Source organism: Camelus dromedarius, chromosome 15, assembly GCF_036321535.1.
Source record: "Camelus dromedarius isolate mCamDro1 chromosome 15, mCamDro1.pat, whole genome shotgun sequence".
Taxonomy (NCBI): domain Eukaryota; kingdom Metazoa; phylum Chordata; class Mammalia; order Artiodactyla; family Camelidae; genus Camelus; species Camelus dromedarius.
In genome coordinates this window covers 41,767,718-41,783,253 of record NC_087450.1, presented here as the reverse complement: position 1 = coordinate 41,783,253, position 15,536 = coordinate 41,767,718, and the positions used below count along the sequence as shown (strand labels likewise).

At 35.9% G+C, this 15,536-nt stretch overlaps 1 non-coding gene across 1 annotated transcript; it reads right to left on the bottom strand.

Annotated features, from left to right (window-relative positions):
- Positions 1–4,208: 4,208 nt before the first annotated feature.
- Positions 4,209–4,313, bottom strand: LOC116157569 (U6 spliceosomal RNA). Its single transcript, XR_004141698.1, has one exon. It is a non-coding gene; the product is annotated as a U6 spliceosomal RNA (small nuclear RNA).
- Positions 4,314–15,536: the final 11,223 nt, after the last annotated feature.

Below are 15,536 nucleotides of genomic sequence, written 5' to 3'. Positions count from 1 at the left end.
CCCAGTGAAAACCAGAGCTGAGGAAACTTAAAGAGTTGAACATGTTGTTGAGCTGGATAGGAACAAAATAGGGAAAGTGAAGAAGAGGACATTTATACTTGTGGTGATCCTCCTAGCTGTCAGATGCTTCACCTCATTGATTCATTTGGTTTCCTAACAATCTTCCCAAGTAGTAATTTCCATTCCTAGTTTACGTCAGTGAAAAATAAGGTTCAATTAGTTTACTGCGGCTCAAAGCTTGGTCATGAGACCACCAGCATTAGCATCACCTGTGAGCTTGCTAGAACTGCAGAACCTCAGGCTTCACCATAGACCAACTGATGCAGAATCTGCATTTCAAAAAGATCCCCAAGTCATTGGTATGCACGTTAAATTTTACGAATTGCTAATAATTTTCCCAGGGCCAAAATATATAAATAGCAGAATCCAGCCCTAAAGCCTGTGGTCCCTGCTCTGCAGCTGCAACAGTCAGGTCACTTGATAGTCACAGATTAAACTCCTAGCTCTAGCTGGGTGGAAGAGATCACGTTGTAACATCAGGCATCAATTTTCTCATCTGTTGAAGTGTTAATTGCCATCATAAAACTGATTCTGTCTCTTAGAATAAATAAGGCGCTTTGAATGCCTAGAACAACAAATAAATTCTAAGGCAATAAAAGTTTGTCATATTGAACATCGTCTGAAATTTTAAAGTGACCGTAAGGCCCAAACCCTTTATTATATAAGATTTATATTTGTTTCTGTGAGACCTAAGCTTATTTCTGAGTGATGCTAATAGCTTTGTACACACTGCATGTCCATCCATGCTGCTAAGTCCATTCAGACTGGAAAGAGAATCCTACTGCACCAATCACTCAGTTTAAAATGCAGAAAACATACTAAAGTCTTTCATGGAATATCGTAGTAATTATTCTAGACCTGAGCCTAGGCCTTTAGGTGAATAAAAGTTAAAATAGATTCAACTCAAATTCTGAATTAAAGTTCGATTCTTACAAAATCCACAACTGTCCTTCTTTCTACCCTGTTTCTCAGACTATTGCTCACTGACAATTATTTTTCAGTTGTACAGAAAATATTGTTTATCCTTGTTTTTGTTTTGCTAGAAAAAAAAAGTCAATGCACTCTGGATCTAGCCCTGGTGCTCAGAGACAAGCCAGCTTGTTCTGCTCTGTGGGCTTTTAAAGAGTAAAACCATAAAACAATTCAGTATCATAACTGCTCCCAAGGAGACCTCCTGACTTGAGAAGACCAGATCATCTGCTCAGAGAACATTGTACACTGTACTCTACTCGCTTCCTTTGGAATTTTAGAACTGAGGACTTCAGAATAAGGTTCACAAATAATTAATGCACCTCCACTCGCTCAGCTGCAAAAATTAGCCTCAATTTTTGGTTATTCAATTCTCTCGGTAAAACAAAGCTGTTTTTAAAGCAATGGTTTTATGAGGACACACGATATTCACTGATACCGTGGGGTCCTTTGCATCTTTTCCCAGCTGGCAAACTCTCTACAATGACATCCTAGAGGTGAGACAATTAGAGAGAGAGATCAGATCTTGGTATTTACATGGCAAATAAATCCTTTAGATTAGTACTTGTCTCAGGCCAGGATGCCTTTTCAGGTTTTGGAGGTGAGGTGACGTAGGTGGAGAAGCAGGTAAATATGACTGAGAGATGAAATGTTTAACAGTTCTTACATAAAACATATCTGGGCTCTAATACTACTGTTGCTAACTATGGGGGTTTGTGCAAGTCCTAATACATGCTGAAGCCTCAATTTTCTCATCTGTAAATTAGGACTAATCTCTATCTTGCAGGGTTGTTGTGAGAATTCAATGAGTTAATGGATATAAAGCATGTGGCACATAATAGATGGTGATTATTATTGTAAGCCAATTTAAATCCCTCCTGAATAAGAAAACATGAAGCTTAAAGACAAAACAAAAACTGAGAGCCAGAACATAAACGCCTCCTCTCTGGAATAAGACTTCTCCTCTCCATCCCCCTGCTAGAGTGCAGGACATCTGGAAGGGTAAAGGACAAGCCTGACTGCTGTGTAGAGGAGGCATGTCTGAACCAAGCCTGGCGCCCTCTGCAAGGCAGTTCAGGACAATCTGAAGTACCAGTTCTGAGCTCCCCACAAAGCTTGCCACTTTACGTCCTATCTCTCAGTCATGATGACTCAAAACTATGGTCTTACTTAGCCAGAGCACTGAGGCCACAGCCTGGTGGAACATGGCCAAGGACATATGACAGCAGGGAGAAAGCCAGGCAGGTCACTTTCCTGGCTTCCCCTACCCAAACCTGTCCACCAGAAGAAGAGAAACCTTTCTCATTCTCACACCAGAAGAGGGTACAGGGGCAGAAGTGGCAAAGAAAGTGAGACTGGAAATGTCTTCACTGCAGCAAATTATCTGTCTGCACCCTAAACTGTCAGCCCTGTTTACTCTCTGAGGAAAAAAAAGGGGGGGAGGGACTAAATGGTCATTTATGGATAATCTGTCCATGCACTCTCCCAGAGATCCCCTCCCTCACTCCTCACCACATCTCCGTAGGTAAGGCAGGTATTATGGTCCCTCTTACAGAAGAAGAGAGGCTCAGAGAGACTGCCAATCCGCCCAAAGCCACACAGCTAATCAGTCACACCAGAGATTGGAGCACAGGGCTGTCTGACATTCTACAAACCGGTCAGCATAGAATGCTGTATTTGGTTTATAAAACGTTTTTATTTTTGTGAGTTTGCAGGGGTTTTTTTGGTCAGTTGATTTCTTTTTCTTTGGTTCTGGTTCCTCCCTGAACACTGTAACCTTAAGCCACAGGTATAAAATCCAACCCACTTCTCTCTAAAGACTTTGGATAAGATACTTTAATTGACCTTAATATTAAATCTTCCCTGGAAAGTCTTAAAATTTCAATAACCATTTCTTTATTACTGTAGGAAATGTAAAGAATACAACAAAGTAGAATTCTAACCCTGCTGAGTGCTTTTCTACAAGTGCCTGTTATTTCTCTGAAATAATTGACTAATTTCTCTTTGGCACACTTGTACAATATGAATCCAAGAACTGAGCAGCTTTTAGAAATTATCACCAGGACTTCGCAGGAAGCAGCAGCAGGAAAGGCTAAAAAGCATCTCAAAGAATTGCTATATATGTTTCTATATACTTTTTTCCTACACTTGTTCCACAAAATTAAAAATGTTGTTCACCTTTTGCCAAACATCAGGGGATAAATTACTATGCCTCTCTCTGAAGACTCTCAGCATTGCATGTGGTCTGAATTATAAAAACAGAAGATGCAGGTTAAAATCAAATATTGTTTGCTCTGTTGAGCCAGCTGAAGGTTTACATGTGAAATGACTCCTGTCTGCTAAGGATACCGGTCTTACTAAGGTTTAGTTTTGTGCTTTTATTGTTTTTTAACAACATATTACTCCACAGAAACAACAGAACATTAACTAGCATAGTCCCTGTGGTTGGTTGGTTTGTTCTTTATCCCAGTGGAGATGTTCTTGAGCACTGGAAAGATAGATCGACATTCACAGAAATAGAAAATGCTAAGCAAAAAAGTGTAGTCCACCCGTTCCCTTCAGCCATTCCCTTCTATTAATTCTTTTCCTATGTGCCCACCATTCTTACGATCATACTGGTTTCTCTTATTTTTCAGTATCCTCTTCAAACATCCCCCAAGTGTTTCTCAAGTTTATTTCCTCAGTAAGCTTTCTTTGTTTCCATTCCTTGGTGCAACCAGCCTTTCTCATACCTTCAACTATTAACTCTGTAAAAGAGTATTTACAACATCAGATCTTAGTGGTGGACAGATGAAGGGAGTAAGGAAAAAAGTAAAGGGAAGGAGGAAGAGAGAGGAAGGGACAATTCACTCAAAACCTGTCTCCCCAGCTTCTCACCCACGTTCTAGATCCCTTTTTCCAACCCCAAGGTGGACATGCCCACCTGAAAAACCCACTTATACCTCAAACACTTATATGGATGTTGGAACCACCTTTTTAAAAAAAAAAGTTTTACTGAGATATAATCGATAGAAAATAAATTGCACATATTTTAGGAGCACAATTTCATAAGTTTTGTCATATGTATACACCCATAAACCATCACTGCACTCAGGACAGTAAACATATGGATCACCACCCAAAGTTTCCTCATGTCCCTTTGGGTTTGTTGTTGTTTTTATTGAAGTATAGTTGATTTTAAAAACATGGAACGCTTCACAAATTTGTGTCAGCCTTGTGTAGGGGCCATGCTAATCTTCTCTGTATCACTCCAATTTTAGTACACGTGCTGCTGAAGGGAGCACCATCATGCCCCTTCACAATCCCTTCCTTTCCCACTCTACTCTGCTCTTCCACCCTTCTCCGTCCCTCCCGTCTCCAAACTAACCTGATTTCTGGGACAACAGACCTGTTTTCATTTTCTAGAGTGCTATATGTATGGAATCTTACAGTATACATTTTTGAGGGGATTGGTTTCTTTCACTCAGCATAATTAAGGAGTCATCCTTGTTGTTGACTGCATCCAAAGTTCATTCCTTTTTACTGCTGAGTAGTATTGCATCATATAGATGTGCTATCATTTGTTTAACCATTTACCTATTGATGGAAATTTGGGTTGCTTACTACTTGGGACCATAAATAAAGCTGTTTTGAACATCTGTGTACAAATCCGTATATGGACATGTATTTCTTTTTCTCTTGGCTTAATTATCTTAGAGTGGAATGGCTGGATCATGTTGTCGATCTATGCTAACATGTTTACTGCCAAATCGTTTCCAAAGTGATTGTACAATTTTACATTCCCACCAGCAACACTTAAGAGTTCCAGTTTCTCCACATCCTCTCCAACACTTGATATGGTCAATCTTTTTAATTTTAGACATTCTGATAGGTATGTAGTAGCATCTCACCATTCTTCCATTGCTTGCTTCACTCTAGTCTCATCTCCTCTCCTGTAATTCTTTTTATTATAGTTCTTGAACCCACCAAGAAACAGTCCCTCCTCAGAACTTTATACTTACTGCTTCCTCTGCCTGGAATATTCTTCCTCTGGAATCCTTTGCTCAAATGTCATCTCATCAGAGAGATTTTTCACGATCACTCCTTATAAAGTAGCATTCATAGACATTTTCCATATTTCATTGTTCCTTTTACCCTGCTTAACTTTCTGCACAAGAATAGGCATAAATCTATATTTATTTGTTTAGTGTCTCTCTCTCTCCCCACTAGTACATAAGCTCTATGAGAATGGGGTCTTTATTTGGTTCACTACATATCCTCAATGCCTTTTGCAGAGTAGGGCATTAATAAATACTTGTTGAATGAACATACTGAATTAGTGAATAATACACTTCATATCTAGCTCATAGAGCTGTAAAAATCAAATGGTATGTGAAAGCTCTTCATAAAGTGCTACACAAATGAGATGCTCCTCTTACAGGAAAGAGATTATCAAATGATACTAACCTAGCTGTGGATTGTTTTCACAAAGCCAAATAAAGAATGCCAACTCAAAAGATCAAAAAGAAATTAGCCATAGCTCTCATATGTAAGCCCTAATATAGAAGCACTGATTAGGAAATATAAAAGTAAATCATATCTAATATTTTGAGAATATTTATTCCCCATATCAAGAACTAATCAGGAAGGAGGGGGGTAGCTCAGTGATAGAGTGTTTGCTTGGTGTGCACAAGGTCTTGGGTTCAATCCCTAGTGCCTCCATTAAGGAGGAAAAAGAAGAATCAGCTTGTCAGTAAGTAAGCTAGCTTTTACATCTTAAAAAGTTAAATGTTTCGAAATTACCTGTTTCCTTTCCAGAGCATTTACAAATCAAAATAGCACAAAAGTCAATTACAGCTTAAAATATGTAGAACAAAATTGTTTAACTAATTACTAGAGTTGAGGAGCCAGAATTCATGCCATTAATCTCCATCACTCCTCTTCTCACTTTAAAAGATTTATGAAGCATGAAAATTCTGGACAACACAATTTTCTATTAGGGGGATTAAAACCTTACCTCTTGACTTATTTCAGCAACTTATTGATTCCAGTCTTGTGCCAAATAATTGGATGATCTAAGGATACCTTGCCTTTTTGAGAATAAGAACTATTTTTCATTTCCTCTGGAGCTTTGAGATCACTGGCTGGGAAAGGAAGAGAATTGATGATGAGACAGAAGTCCTTCCCATTTCTTCTGCTGCCAGATTTTGTTATTTGAATATTAAAGGTTAAGAACAGTTGAATGAGGTCTTTATTTATTTACATTTTTGTGAGCCTTTAAAATTAATTTATTTCATAACAAAGAGAACAAAACAGGTGAGGTATACGGTGAAATCTGCTTATGAAATATTCCAATGAGCTACATGGAAATATTGCTCTGTATCTATAAATTTCTAGCTGTTAGATTTTAGATTTGTCTTAAAACTTAAAAATTGCTAACAAAAGAATATGCTTTTATCATTTGTGTTGAAAAGAAAATAAGACTAGATAAGTGAATATGAAGTATAACATTTTAATTTGAATAAAGCAGTGTCTATGGGATTATTAAGGCTGAAAGATGATACATGTTAGTTTATGAGTCTATGAATATTTTAACACATTTTTATTTATTAATAGAAGATAATCAAGAGCTTACAAAAGATGATAGATAAACAGATAGATAGCTATATTGATAGATAATAAACAGATATCCAACTGTGTGTTCTTGTACAATCTATAAAGTGTGGTGAATATGAGTAAAGTGAAAAGCTAAAAATAAACTGAATAAAACTAATGGTGAAATGTTAAATACTTATCAGTTGAGTTCTGATTCCAGCCCTATGGTATCAACAAAGGTCAGTAAAATTCATCTTTGTACAGTACATTTTTTAAATGCTGGAATATACGTAATTCATGGCTGAGCTGAAAGAAGAGTGAGTGAATATTGAAAGGGCAGAAATAACAATACAGTGAGGTAGCCCTAGACTCATACTTATCCTGCAAAAAAAGCTGGAACAGCTTTCCAATTTCAGCCCTGAAATACAATGCTTCTAAGTCATCATTCCTTTCTTCAATAAAGTTTTCTCAGTGGGAAATTTTAAACTAGGAGATAAGTAATGGAGGTAATCTTTGTTGCTTATAGAAGTCTGGTCTCGTCCTTGCCCAAGAGATTTTCGTAAATGCAACCACAAAAAAGAGATCATGCAAATTAACATTAGTTAAAAATAATTAAGAGACAAGTGAAAACAAAAACACAACATATCAAAACTTAAGGGATACATCAAAAGTGGAGCTAAGGGGGAAATTTAAAGCTACAATCATTTACATTAAAATCAAGAGAGATCTCTAATCAACAAGCTAACTTCACAACTTCAAGAACACATAGAACCCAAAGCTTGCAGAAGGAAGGAAATAATAGGTTAGAGCAGAGATAAAGAAAACTGAGACTAGAAAGAGAACAGAAAATCAATAAAAACAAAAATTGTTTTTTCAAAACTATCAATAAAATTGATAAATCTTTAGCTACATGGACTAAGATAAAGAAAAAAGACTCAAATTACTTTAAAAAAAAAGTTGGGACATTAATACCAATTCTACAGCAATTAAAAGGATTATAGGCAGTTTGGGTTCAAGACAGTGATATATGAAGACCTTGAACTCACGTCTTCCCACAGACATCTATAGTTACATATAGAAAAATTTCCACTGGGGAAAAAAAAAATCCCACTATAAACTAGCTAAGCAATACCTACACATCAGGGAAACAGAAAAAACCTACACTGAGCATGTTGCTGATATCACCTGGAAAGGAATCTGTTCACTGAACTGGCACCCTGATTTTTATGACTGCAGGCCAAGAGACATCTTTATATCATCTGGCTTTGGTGGCCAGCAAGACTTATACTTGTGAACAGGACTACGCATATTTGCAAACTTTAAAAGCTGCTGAGGTCTGGCTTTCAATCAGCCTGCATCTAGATGTTGACTGAGAATCTTCCCTTTAGGACACTGACAGGTTTTGGCACACCCTCAACTACTGAGATCTACTAAAATAAAACAGGCAAAATGGATAATTACAAAGGTTTGAGGGACAATAAGGAGCTTGGGCAGGACTGAACAATAAGGTTAATATACACAAGGTCACTCCATCAAGATTGGAAATGGATAAATTCCTAGAAACATACAACCTACAAGACTGAATCATGAAGAAATAGAAAATCTAAATAGATAAAATTACTAGTAAGGAGCTTGAATCAGTAATCAAAAACCTCCCAAAACACAAAAGTCTAAGACCAGATGGCTTCACTGGTGAAATCTACCAAACATTTAAAGAAAATTTAATACCAATCATTAACTCTCAAAAAAATAAAAGAGGAGGAGGCACTTCCAAACTGATTTTACAAGGCCAGCATTACTCTGTTACCAAAACCAGACAAGGATGCCAAAAACAAAAGAAAATCACAGGTCAATGTCCCTGATGAACATAGATGCAAAAATCTTGAACAAAAGATTTAGCAAACCTAATTCAACAATACATTAAAAAAGTCACATACCACAAAAAGAAAGGAAGGGAGGGAGGGAGAGAGAGAGAAAGAAGGAAAGAAGGAAAGAAGGAAAGAAGGAAGGAAAGAAGGAAGGAAGGAAGGAAGGAAGGAAGGAAGGAAGGAAGGAAGGAAGGAAGGAAAGAAAGAAAGAAAGAAAGAAAGAAAGAAAGAAAGAAAGAAAGAAAGAAAGAAAGAAAGAAAGAAAGAAAGAAAGAAAGAAAGAAAGAGAAGAGAAAGAAAGAAAGAAAGAAAGAAAGAAAGAAAGAGAGAAAGAGAGAAAGAGAGAAAGAGAGAAAGAAAGAGAAAGAAAGAGAGAAAGAAAGAGAGAAAGAAAGAGAGAAAGAAAGAGAGAAAGAAAGAGAGAAAGAAAGAAAGAAAGAAAGAAAGAAAGAAAGAAAGAAAGAAAGAAAGAAAGAAAGAAAGAAAGAAAGAAAGAAAACATAAATACAAAGCAGAAACAGACTCATAGACATAGAATACAAACTTGTGGTTTCCAGGGGGACAGGAGGTTGGAAGGGACTGGGATTTCAAAACGTAGAATAGATAAACAAGATTGTACTGTGTAGCACAGGGAAATATATACAGGATCTTGTGGTGGCTCACAATGAAAGAGAATGTTACAATGAATGTATGTATGTTCGTGTATAACTTAAAAATTGTGCTCTACACTGGAATTTGACACAACATTGTAAAATGACTATAACTCAATAAAAAATATGTTTTAAAAAAATTCAACATCTATTTATGATAAAAACTCTCAACAAAGAGGGTGTAGAACAAATGTATGGGGTGTGTGTGTGTGTGTATACACATATCTCCCAAGTTCATGGATCACAAGAGTTAATATTGTTAAAATGTTCACACTACCCTAAGCAATCAATAGATTCAATGCAATCTCTATCAAAACTCCAACGACACTTTTTACAGAAATAGAAACCCTAAAATTCATATGAAACCATGAAAGACCCTTAATAGCCAAATTAATCTTGAGAAGGAAGAACAAGGCTGGAGGTATCACACTTCCTGCTTCCAAACTATACTACAAAGCTATAGTAATCAAAATAGTATGGTACTGGCAAAAAAAAAAAAAATTAGACCAATGGAACAGAATAAAACACCCAAAAATAAACTCCTTCATATATGGTCAACTAATATTGGGAGCCAACAAGGAAGCCAAGAATATTCAATGAGGAAAAGCAGTCTCTTAATAAATGGTGCTAGGAAACTGGACAACCACATGTAGAAAAATGAAATTGGACTCCTTATGCCTCTCACAAAAATTAGCTCAAAATGGATTAAAGACTTAAAATAAGACCTGAAACCATAAACTCCTTAGAAGAAAACAGTCTGTAAGCTCCTTGACATCAGGCTTCGTGATGACTTTTGGATCTGACTCCAAAAGCAAAGGCAACAAAAGCAAAAATTAAAAAGTGGGACTAAATCAAACTAAAAAGCTTCTGTGCAGCAAAGGGAATCACCAACAAAATGAAAAGGCAAACTACTAAATGGGAGGAAATATTTTCAAATCACATATCTGATAAGGGACTAATACCCAAAATATATATAGAATTCATGCAACTCAATAGAAAAAAAATCTAATTTAAAAATGGGCAGAACTGAATAGACATTTCTCCAAAGGCATACAAATGGCCAAGAGATACATGAAAAGATGCTCAACGTCATTAATCATCAGAGAAATGCAACCAAAACCACAAAGAGATATCACCTCACACCTGTTTGAATGGCTATCATCAGAAAGATGAGATAACAAGTGTTGGTGAGGATGTGGTTGGAAAAGGTAATATTTGTGTACTGTTGTTGGGAATGTAAACTGGTTCAGCCATTATGGAAAATAGTATGGAGGGTCCTCAAGAAATTAAAAATACATAAGATGCAGCAATCTCAATTCTAGGTATCCAAAGGAAATAAAAACAAAGTATTGAAAAGATATCTGCAACCCATGTTAATTGCAGCATTATTTACAATAGCCAAGACATGGAAACACCTGTTCCCATCAATGGATAAAGAAGATGTGGGGTGTGTGTGTGTGTGTGTATGAAATTATATTTCATATATATATTTCACATATATATGAAATTATTCAGCCAAGAGAAAGAAGGAAATCTTGTCACTTGCAACAACATGGATGGACCTTGAGGGTATTATGCTAAGTGAAATAAGCCAGAGAGAGAAAGACAAATAATTATGACACCACTTTTATGTGGAATGTTAAAAAGCCAAGCACATAGAAACAGAGAATAAATTAGTGGTTGACAGTGGCTGCAGTGGGTGGGGATTGGGAAGATGTTGGTCAAAGGGTACAAACTTGCAGTTAGAAAATTAGTTCTGGAGATCTAATGCACAGCATTGTGATTATAGTCAACAATGCTGTATTGTATACTTCAAAGTTGTTAAGAGGCTAGATCTTAAATGTTCTCATCACACACACACACACACACAAACACACACACACATACACACAAAGATAATTACGTAATGTGATGGAGGTGTTAGCTAACATTACAGTGATAATCATATTGCAATATTTGAATGTATCAAATCAGCCTGTTGTACACCTTAAACAATGTTACTTGCCAATTATATCTCAATTTGAGAAAAAAAATTCTAGGTCAACTATTCCCGCATGTCTCCTTCCGTTTGTTTCTTAATATTTGCGAAATGTACAGAATAATAAGAATGCCTTGCATTTCAGTAAGGTTCTTTAAAAAATATTTATATTTCAAATGTCATTCTGATGACCTTGTGTAGTTGGTAAGACAGAGAAGATCATTATTTACATTGCTAATAAGTAGTAAATGCAGGATTCAAACACAGTTCTTCCTTGAAAATTACTCCAAGACTTGAAGACTAGAGATGAGAAAAATGCTAGCATCCTAGACAAAGATGAGATTATTTTAAGTTTCTGCTTTGCTGAGTTTATGGAGATAGCAGGGGTCAAATGAGATAGGCAGCTCTCTCACTTTCAACAGCTTGCCAGTCTGAAAGATAACTGATGCACAGTGGTCTAAGCTAATACACTGTTACATCCTTCTTTTGCAGCTTTATATCTAAATTTTCCAGGTTGGCTTAAGTATCTATTTCAAGACAGTTCAACTTGGATAACCTCAAAATAAAATCAGAGTAGGCATTTTGTGTACATGACTACTTGAAGCACAATGCTGACACCTAGTGTATTGACTGTTTCTTTCTTTCATTCTTTTTATTTTCCCTTTCTTTTGCCCCTCCTTCCTTCTGTTTCCTTCCTTCTTTCCTCCCCTCCTCCCTTCCTGCCTGCCTGCTTGCCTGCCTGCCTTGCTCCTTACCTCCCTCCTTCCCTCCCTCCAAGAATGGCTATTAGGATATAGCTTAGTATTAGCAAATATTTATTGAAAACTTACATGTCAAGTATTGTGCTAAGCATTTTAAACATTTATTTTCATCAACTACAAATAATTCTATACCTTCATCCCTAGTTGACACACCAAAAAGGGGGGGGGGGGTTAAAAGTTTAACTATATGTTATCACTGCAAAAGTTAAAATTCAAATGCAGATATCTGACTCTGAAGCTGGAGCAATCACTGTCTTTAAAGGATTTTCTAAAATAGATTGATTGGATGGTTAAGTTAGTTTATGTTATTCACTTGGAGTACATGTTGACACAGACGTCCTTCGAGACTATTAAGTTAAGGTAGAAAATATGACAAATCTTAGGTGTGCAACTTTGAGCCAGTCCTCATCGTGATTTAATGTCTCTTTCTATGACAGGATGTCAGCCCTAGAATCCTCCAGGTCCTTTGCCCTTTCATTCTCCCTCTGAGGGCGTAAGATGAGTCTTCCAGGTGGGTTTCGGTTACCTCTGGTTTTTCAAAATGGACAGCACTTAGCCCATGAGCAATATACATTACAGTGTAGTTCCTTTTAGGGAGAGTCTATCTTTCCCCAAGTTAACCTGCTGCCTCTTCTAGACTGGGTGCTGCAAGAAGCCAGAGCATATGCCTTTCTGAGTTTTTAAGGCAAAAAACTTGGCATTTAGTGAGTACTCTATAATAACGTACTAAGTACATTAATGAAAGGCTGAGAATGTTATTCCTTTTCTAAAGCTATTTTCTTTGCACTTTTTGTTTAGAATAGGCAGTTACTTGAGTTCAGTTGCTTGGTGCCTGGTGCTAAGGCTACAGTTGTGAGTACTATCAACCCCAAATGAGGTGCTTAGCTTCTCTCAATGAGAAAATATGGTCCCTAGGGCATGACAGTGGCTCTTTCAAGAAGAAATTCTATGTCCCTTTCCCTTCTCCTTCCTCACAATTCCAATATTAAGATGCATCAACTGTTTTAATACAGTGGGAACAAAATGGTTAGAGACAGAAGTAACACGCAGTGTCAGGCTTTCCAGTTACTTTGATCAAGCATAACTCGGCTGCTTCCAGGGCTTCCCTTTTAATTTTCTTGGATCAGCCTGCAATTAAATCTTTGTATTTAAATCTTTATAATTAAACCCAAAAAGAATTCGTCAAGATACTTTCAGACTAGCTTTTCTAGACTAGTTTTTACTCCCCATTTCCAGGGTCTAGTACACAAAGGATTCTCAATGAAAGTTTAGTATCAAATAAAATAATAACTGATCAGATATTCTGCATATGCCAGTTCCTTGCCTACCACAACACACACACTATCTCATTTCACAATATTAAAAGGAAACTATTATTACTGTTTCAATTTTACAGATTAGGAAACACCATAAAAGAAATTAAGTAATTCATCCAAGGTTAGACTCCAGATTAATATTTGACTCAAAAACCAACAATTTACAACAATGATCCCCAAGTCCCAAAATGAGCTTTCTTTGTCTCTTTTGGTTAAAAAAAAGCAAGTCTTAGAGAATACAGACCTGTGGTTACCAGGGGGGTGGAGGGTGGGAAGGGATAGACTGGGATTTCAAAATTGTAGAATAGATAAACAAGATTACACTGTATAGCACAGGGAAATATACACAAAATGTTATGATAACTCACAGAGAAAAAAATGTGACAATGAGTGTGTATATGTCCATGAATGACTGAAAAATTGTGCTGAACACTGGAATTTGACACAACATTGTAAAATGATTATAAATCAATAAAAAATGTTAAAAAAAAAAAAAAGAAAAAAGAAAAAAAGCAAGTCTTTCCTGTCAGGCCTGGACTTCAGTTTGAAACTGTTCTCCAAACATCTACCTGAAGCAAGTCATATTGTACTTTTAGACTCTTCTCAAAAATATCCTCTATTCTGGATGCAAAGCATCTTGCAATCTCTTTTCTAGGAAACTCAGCAATAAATTCATTAAAATAAAATTTTGTGATTAATGACTGTCATTAACAAGATGTAAAGGGCCTTTACGGTGAAGTAGAAATTTTGGGTTGATTTACTACCATTATTATTTCTACAAAAGTTGGACAAGTCCATATTCAGCAATATGGATTCCTTTTATAGGAAATCAGATTCATTTATATCACTGACTTACAACCTATTTCAGGAAAATATACTCTTGTGTACGAAAACTGTAGATGTTAAGGATATCTAATATCTGATACAGTAACATTAATTTCCTCACATTCCCAATTGTATACATTCTGTAATCCCTTCAGTAGTTCTCAAACATCAATGTATAAATTCTGATGGGAAGATTGCTAAGGGTTAGGATTCCCAGACCATCCTCAGAGAATTCTAATTCAATGGCTCCGGTTTGGAGCCTAGGAACATATAATTTTAATAAACACCCAAGCTAATTCTGATGCGAGTCATCTTTGAACCACATGTCAAAAATTTCAATTCAATGTTTGAAATTTTAAAATTTCAAGTAAATATTTGAATAATATTCCGCATTAGTAAGTGAAAGAATATGAACAAGAAGATGTAAATGTTTAGGAAAACTACATGCATCACTAACTACCCTCTGAGATGGAAGACTTTGGTCACCTTGTTCAGTCTTTTGAAATACTTGTCTATGCTGTTACCCAGCCAGATAGTTAAGAGTTTGTAGTTCCCAAAAACTTGAAAAGAACATTGGCATAATTACTTGTAAGTAACATATTTGTCAAATGATAAAACTTACAGTTTTAAGATGAGTAAGTTCTGGGGATCTAATGTATAGCATGGTGATTATAGTTGCTAACAGTGTATTACATACTTAGAAGTTGCTAAGGAATTAGATCCTAAATGTTCTCACCACACACACAAGATAATTATATGAAATGATGGATGTGTTAATTAACCTTATTGCGGTATCATTTTATAATATATACATGTATCAAATCATCATGTTGTATACCTTAAACTTACAGAATGTTGTATGTCAATTACATAGAAAGAAAGCTAGGGGGAAGAACTCTGCTTGGATATTGACTGAAAATTCATTGATCCCATACATAAATTTTGTTATAATTAACATCTTAATAATGGTGAGACTTTTAATTCAGTAACATGGTATTTGTATCTCCATGAATTTCAATCTTAGTTTCACTAAGCGATATTGTGGATTTTTCAGTGTACAGGTAAGGTAGTATTTTTTAAGTTTACTTCTAAGTGTTTTATAGTTTAATACTGCTTTGAATAATATTAATTTCAATTTCCAGTCATTAATTACAAGTACACAGAAATAAAATTGAACATTGTATATTGACTTTGAATTCTGCAAGCTGGTTAAATTTATTTATTATTTCCAGGGGCTTTTTTTCTTTTCAAGATTTTTAAGGATTTTCTAGACAATCATACAATTCAAATAGAAAGCCAATTTCATTCTTTCCTTTGAAATCTGTATGCTTTTTTATTTGCTTTTTTGTGTCTTACTGCATTGTTGAAAACCTTCAGTAGGAAGATGAACAAAAATAATTAGAGCAGACATCCTTGACTTTCCTATTCTTGGGGGAAAGTATTCAGTTTTTCACCATCAAGTATGATGTCAGTTGTAGGTTTACCGTAGACATCCTTTATCAGGCTGAAGAAGTTCTCTTGTATTCTTAGTTCAC